Below are 16,661 nucleotides of genomic sequence, written 5' to 3'. Positions count from 1 at the left end.
CTTCTCACGGGTAGGAGGTTGCCTTCACCCTCAGCCTCCACTCTCCTTGGGAGCGGTGTTTGAGAGGCACAGCCCTGTGAGGGGGCAGCTAGAGGCTGTGACTGAGGGGACTGACTTCCAACTCGGAGACGTTAGAGCCACTAGGACTTTGAGAGTCACCTCTTCAGATTCCACTTGCTGTGGGACCCTCAGCTTCTGCTTACATGCCCCCGAGGTGACCTCCACCTCAGATGGGCCTCCTGAGTTCCTTCTATCCAGCCCTGGGACTCTCTGAGCAGATGAAAAGCTCGCCAGACCCTCGTGCGCCCTGTGCAGCTGCCTTTGGCCCCTGCTGCCCTTAGCAAGGGTATTGTTGACTTGGAGTTCTGTCCTGAGCCCCTCTGTGTGGCCCCTGTGCCTTTTCCCTAGGCTGACCCTGTGACCTGCTGGGCCCAGAGCCAGCCTCCCTGTGTCCTGGCTCCCCCTGAGCTGCATTGGGTCCAAGTTGGAAGTGCCCCAAAGAATGACCTCTCCTGGGGTGGGCAGTGTCACCACAGTCCAGGAATCTGCTCCATTGCCCTGAGCCCAAGCATTTCCTCCCCTCCTGAGGGGCTTGGACTTGAAGACCAGACAAGGGGGCCCAGCAAGGTTCCCGGCAGTGATGGATGTGGGCAGGAGGCAGAGTGGTGGTCCAGAGCAGGCCTGGGGAGATGGAGCGTCAGGGAGGGCTTCCCGAGGAGGCATCACTGGAGTCGAGTCTTGAAGGGTAAGTAGGAGTGCACAGGGTGGAAGGGTGAAGGATGGGGCTCCTTCCAGGCCAAGGAGCAGCACTCAGGAGCCACAGGTAACTTGCCCTGGAACTAGAGTGGGAGCAGAGAGGGGAGGCGGTGGTAAAGAAGGAGAAGTGCTGGAGCAGCCTGCTGGCGGGCCTTGAAAGCCTGAGTCCCGAGGACAGTGAGGAGCTGGCGGAGTAAGTGGGGAGAGGAGGCCTGGAGCACGTCTTAGGGGAGCGGGGATGGCAAATGTGTTCATCACAGTCCCCTGCTCTGCCCGGGAGTGGCTTCCGAGTGCACCTTGTTGAGAACTGGGGGGCTCTCTGGGCTCTGCAGCCCAGCATATCATGACTGATGGGTGATGTCTGCTGCGGCTGTGTGTGGCAGCAGGTGCCCTGTGTCTCTTGCTCATCCCTCTGGGTCAGAGCCAGCTCCACACTTGTCCAGCCTCCTGCCTCCTCCAGACCCAGCCCTAAAGAGGTACAGCCTTTTAGATACAGGATACAACCTTCCTTAGAGAGGGAGTACAAACAATACCCTAGTTGGCCTAAATTCAGCCACCAGTTAAGAAAGCCTTCGGGTTCAACAATACACTTATCTTAATTTCAATCACAGAAACTAACTCCTAATCTAATACTGCATTAATCTATTAATTCATAGAAGTAGTACTGTTACTATAAGCAACAAGAATTATTTCTCCTTGCATAATCTTAGAACAGATAATCACCAAAAGTTAACAATAAAATAAATTCAACCCAATAATTATTTTTTACATTAATTGTTAACCCAACACAGGTAGGCATTCAAGGAAAGATTTAAAAAAGTAAACTCTGCAAACACAGCCCCCACCTGTTTACCAAAAGCATCTCCTCTGGCATTTCTGGTGTTACAGGCACTGCTTGCCCAGTGACACGGTGTAAAGGCCGCAGTGACTGGACCCTGCAAAGGCAGCATCATCATTTGTTGTCTAAATGAGGACTTGTATGAACAGCCACTCGAGGGTTTTACTCTCTCTTACTTTTAATCAGTGAAATTGACCTTTCCCTGAAGAGGTGGGAATGACAAAATAAGACAAGAAGACCCTGTGGAGCTTCAATTAATTAAAAAAAAAAAAAGTAAGCCAAATCAAGGGATAACAAATCTTAAATGGACTAACAATTTTGGTTAGGGTGACCTCAGAGAAGAAAATAACCTCTGAGTGATTAGACCAACTAGTCAAAATATTTCATCACTTATTGATCCAAAATATTGATCAACAGAACAAGTTACCCTCGGGATAACAGCACAATCCTATTCTAGAGTCCATATCCACAATAGGGTGTATGACTGCGATGTTGGATCAGGAAATCCCAGTGGTGTAGCCACTATTAATGGCTCATTTGTTGAATGATTCAAGTCCTATGTGATCTGAGTTCAGACCAGAGTAATCCAGGCATTTTCTATCTATTCCATATTTCTCCCAGTAAGAAAGGGCAAGAGAAACAAGGCGTACTTTACAAAAGCACATTCAAACTAATAGATGATATAATCTTAATCTAATATATATATGTATATAGCCCTGCCTATGAACGGGGTTTGTTAGGCTGGCTGATTAATTGAATGAAACGTAAACCTGTATAGCCAGAGGTTCAATTTTTCTCCCTAATAGCATGTTCATAATCAATCATCTTTTATTAATTGTCCCCAATCTACTTTCCATAGCATGCCTTACACTAATTGAATGAAAAGTATTAGGTTATATATGACTTCGTAAAGGACCACACATCATTGGCCCCATGATCTGTGGAGACAACAGTATTTACATCAGTGTCACAAGGCCATCAGCTGGAGTTCACACTGGAAAACGTACCCAGGAAGACAGCCTACAAAGGACCCATTAGCACACAACAGAACAAGTAATGTGGACTTTTGTCGATGACCCTGTGAAAACATACCTGGGAAGACACCCTACAAAGGACCCACTAACAAACAACTGAACAAGTCATGTGGACTTTTGTCGATGACCTAGTATTTAAAATGGTAGGATAAAGATGCAGGACTCTAAAGTGTTCATGGAAATGCTGAATGCACAACTCAGAAATAAGGAATAATCGACAAGGTAAACCAACTTCAATAGATTTATAATTGCTTACATGTACACAGGAAGAGTTTTTGCTGAACAATTAAGTATTCGTGTATTTGTCTTGATCAAAACATGAAACTTTATGTTGAATAAAAATGGGCCATTTTCCTGTATTAGTACATTACTACTCATAATTTAGTCAATTTCTATAGTTAATGGAGTTATAAACATAATTACAAAGTCATGCATCCATCAGAAAACAACTATGAGTGAATCTGGAAATTGTAGGGCCAAAAATAATGTTTTCAATGTTATGTATTAGAACATGTATATACATAACAAGGATGAGAGAAAACTTTGATTAAAGGAGATTAAAATGTAATCTAATCTTAAAAGAGTAAAAAGGGTGTCAGTCCTGGGAGACTGGGGATAGGCAGTAAAATTTCACAGAATTCTGAGACTGGAAATGGGCCATTCCCTACTTTCATTTTTTTATTGTCGTTGCCAAGGGAATTTTTCCACCAAGAACAGAGAGATGGAGGGGAAAGAGGACATGGAAGGATATTACAGACGTGAGAAGGTTTCCATTTTCAGGACACCTTAGAGCAGCCAGGTGTCCATATTCTAGACCATGTAACCACAAAGAATTTCCCCTGGCAGATGCCTTCTGTAGCTCTTCCCTCCAAATTTACACTCATTGCTCCTAGTGAGATCATCCTAAATGAGAACAGGCTGGGAGAAACACAGAGCTGCCTGGAGGAAAGCCCATCTTGTAAATTGACCCTGTGCTGGAGCTGGCTGGGCAGAGGACAGGAGCTGCACGATGGATACCGACCCCACTTCAGTCCAGGGACTTTCTTTTATTGCCCAAAGCACTGGCTGTAACACTGAAGTTCGCTGAAGGCCAATGGGATGAGGTGTAAGACTAAGGTGTCGATAAAACACATGATGCAACATGTTTTCATGTGTAGCAATATGTGCACAACTAGGGAGAAGGGCCCTAACATCTTTATGATCCTTAAGGGGAATTTGACTCACACCAATTTAGGGATCATTGGCAATAATGTGTCATGTAGAAGAAGGATCGTCAATCTAAACGAACTTATTCACACACTCAGTGTCCTAGTCTGTATGGGATGTCGTAACAAAAATACCATAGACTGGGTACTTTATTTTTTTTGCTGAGGAAGATTCACCATGAGCTAACATCCATGCCTGTCTTCCTTTATTTTGTGTGTGGGTCACACCCACAGCATGGCTGCTGATGAGTGGTGTAGGTCTGTGTCCAGGAACTGAACCCATGCTACCGAAGAGGAGCTCACTGAACTTAACCAGTAGGCTGTGGGGCAGGCCCCTAGGCCAGGCACTTTTGGGGTTCCTTTTGTGTGTGTGAGGAAGATCAGCCCTGAGCTAACATCTGATGCCAATCCTCCTCTTTTTTGCTGAGGAAGATTGGCCCTGGGCTAACATCTGTGCCCATCTTCCTCTACTTTTTTATGGGATGCAGACAGAGCATGGCTTGACAAGCTGTGCATCGGTGTGTGCCCAGGATCTGAACCTGCAAACCCTTGGGCCACCATAGGGGAGGACCCACACTTAGCCACTGCACCGCCAGGCCATCTGTAGACTGGGCACTTTTAACAACAGAAGTGCATTCCTCACAGTTCTGAAGACTGGGATGCTCAAGATCTAGGTTCAAGCTGATTTGTTTTTGGTGAGAGCTCTCTTCCTGTTTTGCAGAAGGATAGCTTCTTGCTCTACCCTCATCTAGCAGAGAGAGCTCTGGCCCTCCATCTCCCTATAAGGGCACTAATCCCATCATGGGGGCTTCACACTCATGGCCTCATCTAAGCTAATTAACTCCCAAAGGCCCCACTTCCAAATACAATCACTTCGGGGATTAGGATTTTAACTTATAAAATTGGATTACGTAGACATTCAGTCCATAGCATTCATGAAACCAACAATTAACACATATTTATAGAAGTCATACAGCCCCAACTGAAGAATGTTCTGGAGATCATGTGGCAAATGATACAATGTCTTTCCCTTTACAGAGTCTTCTAGTGGAGGCAATAAAAATTAACAGCCAAACAAAGCTTGTGATATTAAAAAGCTAACATAGATCAATTATGACAGGTTGTATTTACAATTGTTTTCTGGTAAGACAGGTCTGATTATCAGAGTCCAGATTAAGCAAATTCCCCTGGGTGAGGGCATGTGTGGCTATCTCACCTAAAAAGGCTCTTTCCTTTTTGAAATTTGATTTCATCTAGTCCTGTTTGCTTCCACATCCCTTTGGTGTTTTCAATCTTACAGTATTTATTAAATCAACGTTTAATTGTTGCTCTGCCTTCACCACAACTGACTGGAAGCAGAAGTTACTGGACTTGGCTGAAATGAAATTTCAGTTCATTTTTCCTCCTCTTTCTGCTCAGACTCTCTTCTCTCACTGTTGAAATAGCAAATGCCTTAGGGGAGAAGCCACGTGGAGCTGGTGCTCACAATCTTCTGCTTCCCTCATCTCAGAGATTGTAGACCCCCAAGTCCTGTCTGCACGGGATGTTCTAAGACCCTTCAAACAGCTGTTCTGTGTGCATTGTACAGGTTTTCTAGCTGCCCCAGGAAAGCTACTCAATAAAAGTGGAAGCTGCATTAATTTTACCCTGAAATGTTTTAAACCAATGAGCATTTGTCATTTTTCAATGAGTATTTCTATAATTTTATAAGAACATTTAAATAGGAATTTTAACAGCAATAATGGCTGTTCTTTGGCCAGAATTCCATGTCATTCATTGTTTGAAATTATATCTAAGCTTTGATGGACTCTCCTCAGTGCCTTTTAAAATATCACTGTTCCTTACATTTAAATATCTTGTGATGGGTTTGTATCAGTCACCTCTTTTGTACCATTTCAGATCCCCTTGGGTCCTCCTATCCTTGAGTCGTATGTCATTTAGCAACCAGCTTTGCAGGTATCATATTTGTTTTATGCAAGTGCCTCCTGACTGCTCCTGACATTTTGTCCCTGTGCCCTCTGCCTCTCCCTCTTGCCCCGGGGTGTCCATGTTGATGCTGAGGTGTGAAAAACTTCCTGATCAAGCCCACACATGCACGGCCATGCTCCTTGTTGTATGGATGTGTGTGTGTTCAGCAATTCTGTATGGTCACAGGGTGCACGGCTATTATGGCATCTATGTGAAGGTGTGTTTTGTTGATGTCTGTGTGTGTTTAGAGAGTTCAAGTCACTGTGGGCTCTGAGACAGTGAGTGGTCTGTATGTGTGTGAGTTTGTGTGTATGTTCTGAGTATCAGTGTGCATTATCAGGTGTAGTTTACAGACTGAATGCTGATGGTCATTTACAAATAGTGTGTATGTGGGTGTGGGTGTGTTGTCAGCATTTCCATATGTTCAGAGGATGTCTGTCATTGTGGGAATGTGTGGAATAAGTATGTTGTTACAGATCAGCATGGGCACCAACACTGTTTGCCTGTTACTAGTTCAACACTCAACACCCCTGAAGAAACATTGAGTCCAGACATTCACAGGCCCCATCAGGCCCACAGAGATCCTACTCAGCTGTTTTGTTCCCATCACAGAAATATGAACAGGTAGCCAAGGACCACTTGATATTTGAGAAAATCCTCTAGCATGAAAAATGGAGCAAGAAACACATACACTGAAGTGAAGGACTAAAGGAGTAGCAAGGAAATCCAGAGATCATAGTGAAACTTCAATTGCATATCTAGTAACATCTTCAAAACAATTAGACATGGGCCGGTCCTATGGCCTAGTGGTTAAGTTCAGAGAACTCTACTTCAGCAGCCCAGGCTCCATTCCTCGGCATGGACCTACACCACTCATCAGCGGCCAGGCTGTGGTGGCAACCCACATACAAAATAGAGGAAGAGTGGCACAGATGTTAGCTCAGGGTGAATCCTCATTAGCAAAGGAAAAAAAAAAGAAGATAAAACATCCATTAAGTGTATATATATATATATATGTATTGATGTTACTGCACAATATTGGGGTTCTCTTGCCCAATGCACATTAAAAAAGCCAGTTATTTTGGCATCAGCTTTTGGGAAAAGAATTGTAGCTTTATTTTTGTGAGATTTATCTGCAAGGAGACAGGGGCCATGTGTCTGTCTCAGATCTGTCTCCCCGATCCAGGGCTTGGGGCACAATTTATGGGATGAAGGGCAGGGCGGTCTGACATGTGGAAGTAGATGATTGAAAGTAAGGAGAAGTGAGGTAATGGATGATCTTCACAAGCAAAGTCAAGCTTTGTGGCTCTTCATCGGATGTGTGTTCAGAAACTGGCAGTGTTACGATGATCTGAGGATGGAGCTTTTAGATGCTTGATGTCAAAAATATCATTTATCGAGCATTTGCGCAGGTGTAGTTGATGGGTTGGTGGTGTCAACTGGCCTGAACTGGACTAGGGGTCTCAGTTCCTGAAAGAAAACTCTTAACTACTCTGTTGATAAGATGGGGTCAGTTGAACTGGTCCTGGAGGGCCCATGGTTATGTTGGTATATGCATATATACGCATATGCCTGAGATTATCTATATGTGTGTTAAATGTAGAATATATGCAAATCAGGCTCTAGTGAAAGTGGTCAGGACAGATTTTAATCAGTAATATACCACTGCAATAGGGAAGAGGGAACAGGGTGAACTGAACTCAATTTGATTTGTACAGAGGTGACTGGACATTTGAAAGGGAGAATGAGGGAGCAGGCAGAGGGGTGAGCAGGGGCTCAGTAGAGTCAGGGAGGGAAAAGTTACAGAGTGTTGGTCAGTGCAATGTAATCTGGCCAGTTGTGTCTGCTGGTTGGAAATGATCAAAGTTTCACTTTTCTCCTCTCACAGAGTCTGGGAGACAGACACCCTATCCTCATCTCAATGAATGGCTCTCAGGACCTTGAGAAATGCATTCGTTGGTTATTAGAGACACTTATATATATAAGTGTCTCTAAATATATATTTATATATATATTTTTTATATATATATATAAAAATCAAAAGGACAGAGGAAATATTCACAGTTGTAAGCACTTTTGGGTAAATGTTCTAAGAAAGGGATGTCAGAGGCAAATGATTGAGTGTTGGCCAGAACAAACAGTCAGTTCTTTTGGCTGCTTTGAGCTTTCTCAGGCCGACACTCTTTAAGGGGGCAGGGGTCAACCTAGGGATGTGGATTTGAGCTGTTAGAAACTGTGTCAGTGTTTAAGTCTTATAATGCGTGTGGAGGTGTGAAACCATTTGTGCTGAGAGGCTGTAGTTATTATAGGATAAGATTGAGGCCTAGTCAAGAAGAGGGCTCAATGGAGCCTGGCTTGAGTTTGGTCAAGTACAGGATCATATATAGAAATAAGATATGTACATTTTTTGGATAATATAAATCATTATATTGAATAATATAATATATTGAATTAAATAATATATATAATGAATATATATTGAATGTGTATAAATAACATAAGTATGTGTACATATATTTGAATTCAATAATATAAATATATAGAAGAGAGTGACATCAACATCATGGCAGAGTGAGCTTCCCCTATTGAACTCTCCTCCTCTAAGACACAACAAAAAGGACATTCATAGTCCAACAGAAGCTATTCACAAATAATATAAATATATATATGATTTCAAGGAATATTCAGACATAATAGAAATTTCCAGGGCCAGCTCCGGGGCTTAGCAGTTAGGTGCGCGCACTCCACTGCTGATGGCCCGGGTTCGGATCTCAGGTGCGCACCAATGCACTGCTTCTCCGGCCATGCTGAGGCGGCGTCCCACATACAGCAACTAGAAGGATGTGCAACTATGACATACAACTATCTGCTGGGGCTTTGGGGGAAAAAAAAAGGAGGAAGATTGGCAATAGGTGTTAGCTCAGAGCCAGTCTTCCTCAGCAAAAAGAGGAGGATTAGCATGGATGTTAGCTCAGGGCTAATCTTCCTCACAAAAAAAAAAAAGAAATTTCCAGAATTAATAAAAGACTTCTATTCTAGATTCAGGCAGGTGAACACATCTCAAGCATAATTAAAAAAAAAAAATCTAGAGTTAGATCCATCCAGGGAAACCAAAGAACACCAAATACAAAAGAAGATATTCAAAGCCCCACAGAGGGACAGAACACTTACAGAGACTTACATTTAGACCTATGATACATTTCTTAACAATGGAAGGCAAGAGAGAGTTGGATTAAATCTTAAAGATACAGAGAGAAAATGACTTTCAGTGTATACCCAATCAAACCATATCTCAAGAACTGGGGTGAATTACAGATATTTTTATGCAAACATTTACTAAGAGTATTACCACCAACAAATGCTCATTAAGGAACTTCTAAAGAATGTACTTTAAGGGGGCCAGCTACCCAGTGTAGAGGTTTAAGTTCAGCACGCTCTGCTTCCAAGGCCTGGGTTCATGGGTTCAGATCCTAGGAGTGGACCTACACCACACATCAGCCATGCCATGGTGGTGACCCATATACAAAATAGAGGAAGACTGGCACAGAGGTTAGCCCAGAGCTAATATTACTCAAGGAAAAAAATTAAAAAGTAAAATGAATGTACTTTAACAAAAAATTGATAGAAGAAATGCTAAGATGTAAAAATGGATTGTGAGGATAAAAAAGGGTAAACATCTGAATAAATCATTGAAAGCATGACTTTACCAAACAATAATAATATTGACAATGTATAACAGATGGAGTTAAAAACTAATGACAAGGGAACTTCTGTTTTAGAGTAGACTAAGACAGGAAAGCACACTTGCTGCAAAACCGGACAAAGCCAGATAAATTATAGATATATTTTTAGAGCATCAGAGAACTTCAGAACCAACCAACTAAAATTCCAGAAAGAAGAAAAACTCTTTTATGTGAGCAAGAATTTTTACCTTTCTTTCCCCCAGAAGCATTTTCTGATTCTGAGTGCCTGTTGAGGATCTGGCTTGCTCAGTCTGAGCCTCGGCTAGAGAAAAGAGAAACTAGGCAAACTTGTAGTGATTCTGCAGGATTGGTGTGGCAGAGGAAACCTGAGTGCTTTCACACACACAACTGCTCTTCCTCACAGCACCTGTGCTAAGTTTTGGTGCCACACAGGAATCCGGGGAACTAGGCCAAAGCTTCCATAAAGCAAAGTGAAACCTCCAGAAGTGGTGGAAATGGCCTAAGTCCAACATACTGCTAGTCTGACCTTCAGGGAATTTGCCATATTGTGAAGCGATGTAAGGTAGGAGGCTGGAGAGCTGCGCTGAAATGTCTGAAGGGCGTAGCTGAATATTCTGTGGGCTCCCAAACCTGAGGAGACAGAGATCTACGAGACTTAGAACCAGACGCCTGTGCGGGGAAGGGGAGCAGAGCAAACAGGAACAGGGGGAAAGCGGAAGGGCTGGGTTTACTAAAAGTGAGACCCAGCCCCAAGTCTGATCAACATCTGATTGGACTCAGGTGCTCCAACTTCACTGTTTCCCAATGAAGGAAGACAAGGTCACGTGGAGCCTCTCGAGTTACATTACACAGACCTTCCAAAGACACTGGTGAGAAGATGGAAAAGGCACGCCAGAGATTGGGAGAATACCTTTGCAAATCACATATCTGACAGGACTATAAAGAACTGTCAAAACTCAGCAATAAAAAAATCCAAGTTTAAAATGGGCACAGAATTGGACACTTCACAAAAGAAGATAAACAGATGGCAAATAAGCTCATGAAAAGATGCTCAACGTCATTAATCATGAGAAAAATGCACATGAAAACCACATTGAGATACTGCTATGTACATATTAGAATGTCTAAAATTAAAGATGTTGACCATACCAAGTGTTAATGAGGATGGAAAGTCACTGGAACACTACTACATTGCTGGTAGGAACACAAAGTGGTTCAGCCTCTTTGGAAAACAGCTTTCAAGTGGAGTTTGTTAGGCTGCTGTAACAAATTAGCACAAATTTCATGGCTTAAAACAGCTCAGATTTGTTTTACAGTTCTGTAGGTTAACAGTCTGACACGGGTCTCCTTGGGCTAAAATCAAGGTGTTGGCAGAGCTAGGTTCTTTTGGGGGGACTCTAAAGGTTAATCCATTTCCTAGCCTTTTCAAGCTTCTAGAGACAACCACATTCCTTAGCCTATGGCCCCCCTCCTCCACCCTCAAGACCAAGAACTCGGCATCTCTCTGGCCCTGCTTCCCTTGTTGCATCTTTTTTCTACTCGCCTGCTGTTCTTTCCCTTTTAAGGGCCTTTGTGATGCACTGGGCCCACCTGGATAATCCAGGATAATCTCCATATTTTAAAGTCAGTTGATTAGCAACCTTAATTCCATCTGCAAACTTAATTCACCTTTGCCAAGTAACCTAATGTATTCCCAGGTTCCAGGGATTAGGACATCTTTCTGGGCCATGACTTTGCTACACAAACAGTTTTTAAAATAAAGTTAAACATACACATATCATGTGACCCAGCAATTCCACTTCTAGGTGCTTACCTAAGAGAAGACTAACGTTCACACAAAAACTTGTTTGCAAAGATTTATAGCAGCTTTATTCATAGTCAAAAAAGACAAAACTGAAAATAACTCAAATGTCCTTCAACTGGTGGATGGATAAACTGTGGTACATTCATACAATAGATACTACATTCAGCAATAAAACAGAAGGAACTGCTGATACAGGCAACAACATGGATGAACACTAAACTGAATGTATTTTGCTACATGAAAGAATCCAGACTCAAAAGGCCAAATACTGTAGGATTCCATTTATATGATATTCTAGAAAAGACAAACCATAGGGAAAGACAACAAATCATTAGTTGCCAGGGGTTAAGGGTGGGGGAAGAGTTGACTACAAAAGAACAGCTGAAGGGAGCTCTGGGTGCTGGAACTGTTCTGTATATTGAATGTGGTAGTGGCACAGCTCTATGCATTTGTCAAAACAGTTGTACAAAGAGGGAAACAAATACATCATTTCTCAGTCATCAGATTGGCAAACCTTTAAAAATCTGACAATGCCGATCTGACAATTCCCAGGGAAAGGATGACTCAGACACTGTTGGCGAGAATGGAAATTACTAAAACTTCAGAGGATGATTTGGCTGCAGCTCGTCAAGTTGCAGATGAACATCAGCCTCTGGACCAGCAATCCACTCACAGGCAGGCGTCCATTCTAGGGAATCCACGTGTGCTCGAGGAGACACACACAAGTATAGTTATTAAACATGGTATGGGAATGAATTAATTGTGGTTAGTAGTTATTTAAAAAAGAAAGCAAAAAATGCATATGGGAAAAAATCAACCCTGCTGGCTACATATATGATCTGGGAAGGTAACTCACTGGTTTGTCTACTTAATAGTACATAGCACAGAGAGCACTGTACTAAGAATCTGGAGACAAGCATCTGAGCATATAGTTCCAACTCTGCCACTAAGTAGCAGTCAGACTATGGATGACTTAACTTGAGAAACCTCACTTTTCATTTACTGGAAAATGAAGAGGTTAGGCTCTACAACCACTAAAATTATTTCCAACAACTCCATAATTCTATACTTCAATAAGTCAACAATCAAAAATTATATTCCAAAGTACCTATGTTCAGAAACTGTTTTTCCCAGACACCCTGAAATTAGAAACTATCAGGGAAATAGGATATCTTAAAATATTGATACATAGGGCTGGCCCCGTGGCTTAGCGGTTAAGTGCACGCACTCTGCTGCCTGCGGCCTGGGTTCGGATCCCAGGCACGCACTGACGCACCGCTTCTCTGGCCATACTGAGGCCGTGTCCCACATACAGCAAATAGAAGGATGTGCAGCTATGACATACAACTATCTACTGGGGCTTTGGGGGAAAAAATAAATAAATAAAATTATTAAAAAAAATATTGATACATAAAATGGCCCAAATTTCTTGGTACGTCTATGACAAGCTGTTTAATCAAGATGGTAACTCAGAAAGAGCGTATAAACAGCAAAACCTACCATATTGACTTGGGTCACCCTCAGGAAAAACATATGTCCTCTCCCACTTTAACATTCCAAAACAAATTCACCATACTAGTGAGTCCGTCTTGTCAAGTTCAGGTCTGTCTAGCCAGAAGTCATTCATGTATATAGTAAGATTTACTTCATTTTTTAACAAAGATAAAAAGATAAATGGCTTTTTATATTTTTGCCTGTTTCATCTATAAAGATCTTACATTACAATTTAATAGCTTCAGACTGCTACAGTAATTTAAAGAGCATTTTGAAACTTGTAATATGCCATGTCCAACAGAATCCAGTAAAAAAATCAGTAGTTCACAATCCAACAATGCTTATTTAGATTCATTACCAACAATCCTTACACTTCAAAGACACCAATAACCAACATGTCATTTGTTCCTCCTGCAGAATTTCATAGGTTGTTAAATTCTGGTATCATCCAAAAGTATAATTAGGATGCTATCAATAAAATGTATTTTTTTATCAGAAATATTAAAACTAATGATTAAACTATTAAACTAAATGATTAACTAAATATTAAAACTAATGGCAACTAACGATCTGTTGTCTTTCCCTATGGTTTATCTTTTCTAGAATATCATATAAATGAAATCCTACCGTATTTGGCCTTTGTACCTTTCACCCTTTCAGTTGTGGGAGGTCAAGATTTGGCCACCCTGAAATCCATATCTTTACCTTGGTTGTTTTCTCTAGGGACATTTGACCTCCCCCACTAACTAAAGAATTTGACATAGTAACTCCTTCCTGGAACAGATCTATCATGATGGCTGTAAAGATAATGTAGGATAAATGTTACAATAGGAAAGACACCAACAAGCCCATCTTATCCGAAGTTCTGTCTCTCTGGCCACCTTCTCTGGATGGCCCTGTGAGAAGTTGCCAGACAATCATTTACATTTATAAGGAAAATCTCCATTTGTAAAGGTATCTCCCTGTCTGTTTTGGGAAGAGGGGGGAATGGCCTCATTTCTAGAGGCTTATGAATGTGAAACGTGAGGCCTTAAATCTGCATAATAACCTTACTCTTGTTTACTGTGCTTTAGTGGTAATCTCCTGTAACTGACTCCCCCCATCCCCAACACCCTCCTTTGTCTTTGGCTGAACATGGTACTTAAGACAAGAATTTCTGCTATTGTGTTGAGAAACGCAGTGTCCCTGCTTTCTCCCATGTATACATGTTATTAAACTTGGTATTATTTTCTCCTGCTAACCTGTCTTGTTAATTATTTGGCCAGCCATAAGAACCTTAAAGAAAAGGGCAGAGGGAGATTCCACCTCTTCCCCCAACACAATCAAATCAAAATTTGAAAATTCTTGCTCTACGAGCTTTCCAAATCTAAATTCTTACAATTCTAAATGAGTATGGAGACAAAACACACACTACATACTACTTCTAAAAACCTCCTTATCCGATTTTAATTTTAGCACCAACTGCCAAGAAAATCCTTTCCACTGAAACCAAAATTCCGTACACATTATGTCAATCATCAATTGATCAGTCATCCGTCTATGTTAACAGAAGGTGAGTTATTATTAGGAAGCTACATAATTTGCACCAAAGACTGTTTAAAGCTCCTTTCATTAAATGCAGTTTACAACAATTCACAGGCTTCAAAGTTCACCTTGCAAATATAGAGTCAATTATCAGAAACCATTAATGGGATTAGGCTTTTCTATAAAGGTGGTCCCAAGGAAGTAGGAACGCTTATTTGTTTAAAGAACGCAGTGAGGAGCCCAATAGCCTGCGCGGAGTCAGGCAGAGGAGCGCTGACCACAGTCCATCTTCTGAAGGAAAGTGTTCACCCCGGGATGTCGAGACCTGGCCTAGACGGGCCCCGGGGAGCACGAACTCAAGGGCTCGAGCAGAGGGCAGGCGACTCCCTGCCGCCCCCTGCACCTCCGCTAGGTGGGCAGGAGGCCCCGCCAGGGTGGGGCACCGCCAAAGCAGAGGGACCCGCCGGCCAGGCGGCGCTCCTCTGCTCCTCAAAGGGACAGAGTTGGGCTCCCCCGCCTGGGGCAGCCCGCCAGCAGCCCCGGCCCCCGACCCCATCCGCCGACCCCCCCACCGCGGTCCCGCCATCTGCGGCGGCGATCTCCACGCCGAGCCCGCCGCCCACCGCCTACCTCAGCGCCGCCTCCTGCCCAGCGCTCCTCCACACTGCAGACAGGAGAGCTCCCCTGTGCTGAAAATCATGGAGGAAGGATCCAGAAACCGCCAATCCCCCTACACAAACCTCCGAGACAGCCACCTGCGCACCTGGGGCGCCACCTCCAGTGCACACGCCTCGGGGCTCTCCAGCTCCCCAGCCCCTCTGCCACTCTGAGAGCCAGTCTTGCGCATGCGCGGGCCTCCAAGAACAATGGGAGCCGCTGGGGGGCACCGGGAGGGGGATGGGGGTGCGGGGACCAAGGTGTACCTGAGAGGGAGAGCGGGAGCTGGCTGGCACTCTGCAGTCCTTGACTCTGCTCTCCCTGGATGACCATCAGTTCCTGGAGAAGATCTGCCTTCCCTTGAGGCGGCTCCTCCTGTCCTGAGAAGCACGTTACATGATCTAACATTTGTTTAAAAAAGAAGAATGGAGTGACGTCAGCATCATGGCGGAGTGAGCTTTCCCGTGAATTCTTCCCCCACAAAATACAACAAAAGTAACAGCCACAGACAAACAACGGAATCCCAGACAGTCAAAAGCTGGAGCGGAGGGATCCACACTGCCGCACATCTGAGAGCGGAACGTGCTGGGCCCCCGGAGGAAGTGGGGAGAGGTAAGGAGAACTCCGCTCCCTCCCCATCAGATCAGCGATCCGGTCCGCGCGGCTCCCAGAGAGGGGGGAGGGGCGGCCCTCGGCGGGAAACTGCAGCTCTTCGGGCGCTCTCAACCAGTGGGAAACTCCCGCACAGAGGGCTCAGAGGAGCCACAGGGCTACCATCAACATCTGAGCAACCCAGAGAGCGGATAAAGAGGGGCAAACGAGAAGCCTCCCACGTCAGGGACCCAGAGGGCAAAAGAGAGAGCTCCCCCCTCCCCACAACCCGGAGTCTGCAGCTCGACCAGATCTAGCGGTCCGAGGCAGACCTGAATAAATTGGACTGGACCCGTGGATCGCAGTGGGGAAAAGAAACAAAACAAAACAAAACAAAACTGCGGATCGCAGCAGAAAAACTGGGGCAGAGCGCAGGGGGCTTAGACTACACAGCCCTTCACCACCACACAGTGGCGGCAGGTGGAAAGTGCAACCAGAGACTTCCAGGATGAGGAAAACCAAAACCAACACAGGAACCACAATGCAAAAATATATGAAATCACCAGACCAGAAACAAAATGACAAGCAACCAGAAATCAACCCCGAAGACACAGAAATCCATAAACTAAACGACAGAGATTTCAAAATAGCTATCATAAAAACACTCAACGAAATACGAGACAACACAGACAAACAATTCAATGAGATTAGGAGTTTCTTCACAAAAGAGATTGAAATCATAAAGAAAAACCTATCAGGGCTGATGGAGATGAAGAACACAATGGAGGAGATAAAGGAGAATCTGGAATCTTTAAAGAACAGAGCTGACAATATGGAGGAAAGAATTAGTACTTTAGAGGATAGGAATACAGATATACTCCAGATGGAAGAAGAGAGAGAACTAAGACTAAAAAGAAATGAAGAAAGACTCCGAGAAATATCGGACTCTATTAGAAAATGTAACATAAGAATTATAGGTATTCCTGAGGGAGAGGAGAGGGAAAGAGGAACAGAGAGCCTATTCAAGGAAATAATAGCTGAAAATTTCCCAAATCTGGGGAAGGAGCAGGAAATACCAGTAAGCGA

General features: G+C 43.6%; 1 protein-coding gene across 4 annotated transcripts in view; it reads right to left on the bottom strand.

Moving 5' to 3' along the window:
- Positions 1-15,394, bottom strand: part of LOC131414202 (ral guanine nucleotide dissociation stimulator-like) — a 71,887-nt gene extending 56,493 nt beyond the window's left edge. For 3 of the 4 annotated variants that reach the window (XM_058555422.1, XM_058555428.1, XM_058555430.1), the window contains exon 1: positions 14,958-15,090. The gene's annotated coding sequence lies outside the window, so the exon portion shown is untranslated. Of the gene's footprint in view, positions 1-14,957; positions 15,091-15,250 lie in introns of those variants that run through there. The other variant, XM_058555419.1, reaches the window with a different exon arrangement.
- Positions 15,395-16,661: the final 1,267 nt, after the last annotated feature.

The sequence above is a fragment of the Diceros bicornis genome, chromosome 14 (assembly GCF_020826845.1).
Source record: "Diceros bicornis minor isolate mBicDic1 chromosome 14, mDicBic1.mat.cur, whole genome shotgun sequence".
NCBI lineage: Eukaryota > Metazoa > Chordata > Mammalia > Perissodactyla > Rhinocerotidae > Diceros > Diceros bicornis.
Note: the sequence above shows the minus strand (reverse complement) of the source record. Positions and strands in the feature narration are given on the sequence as shown.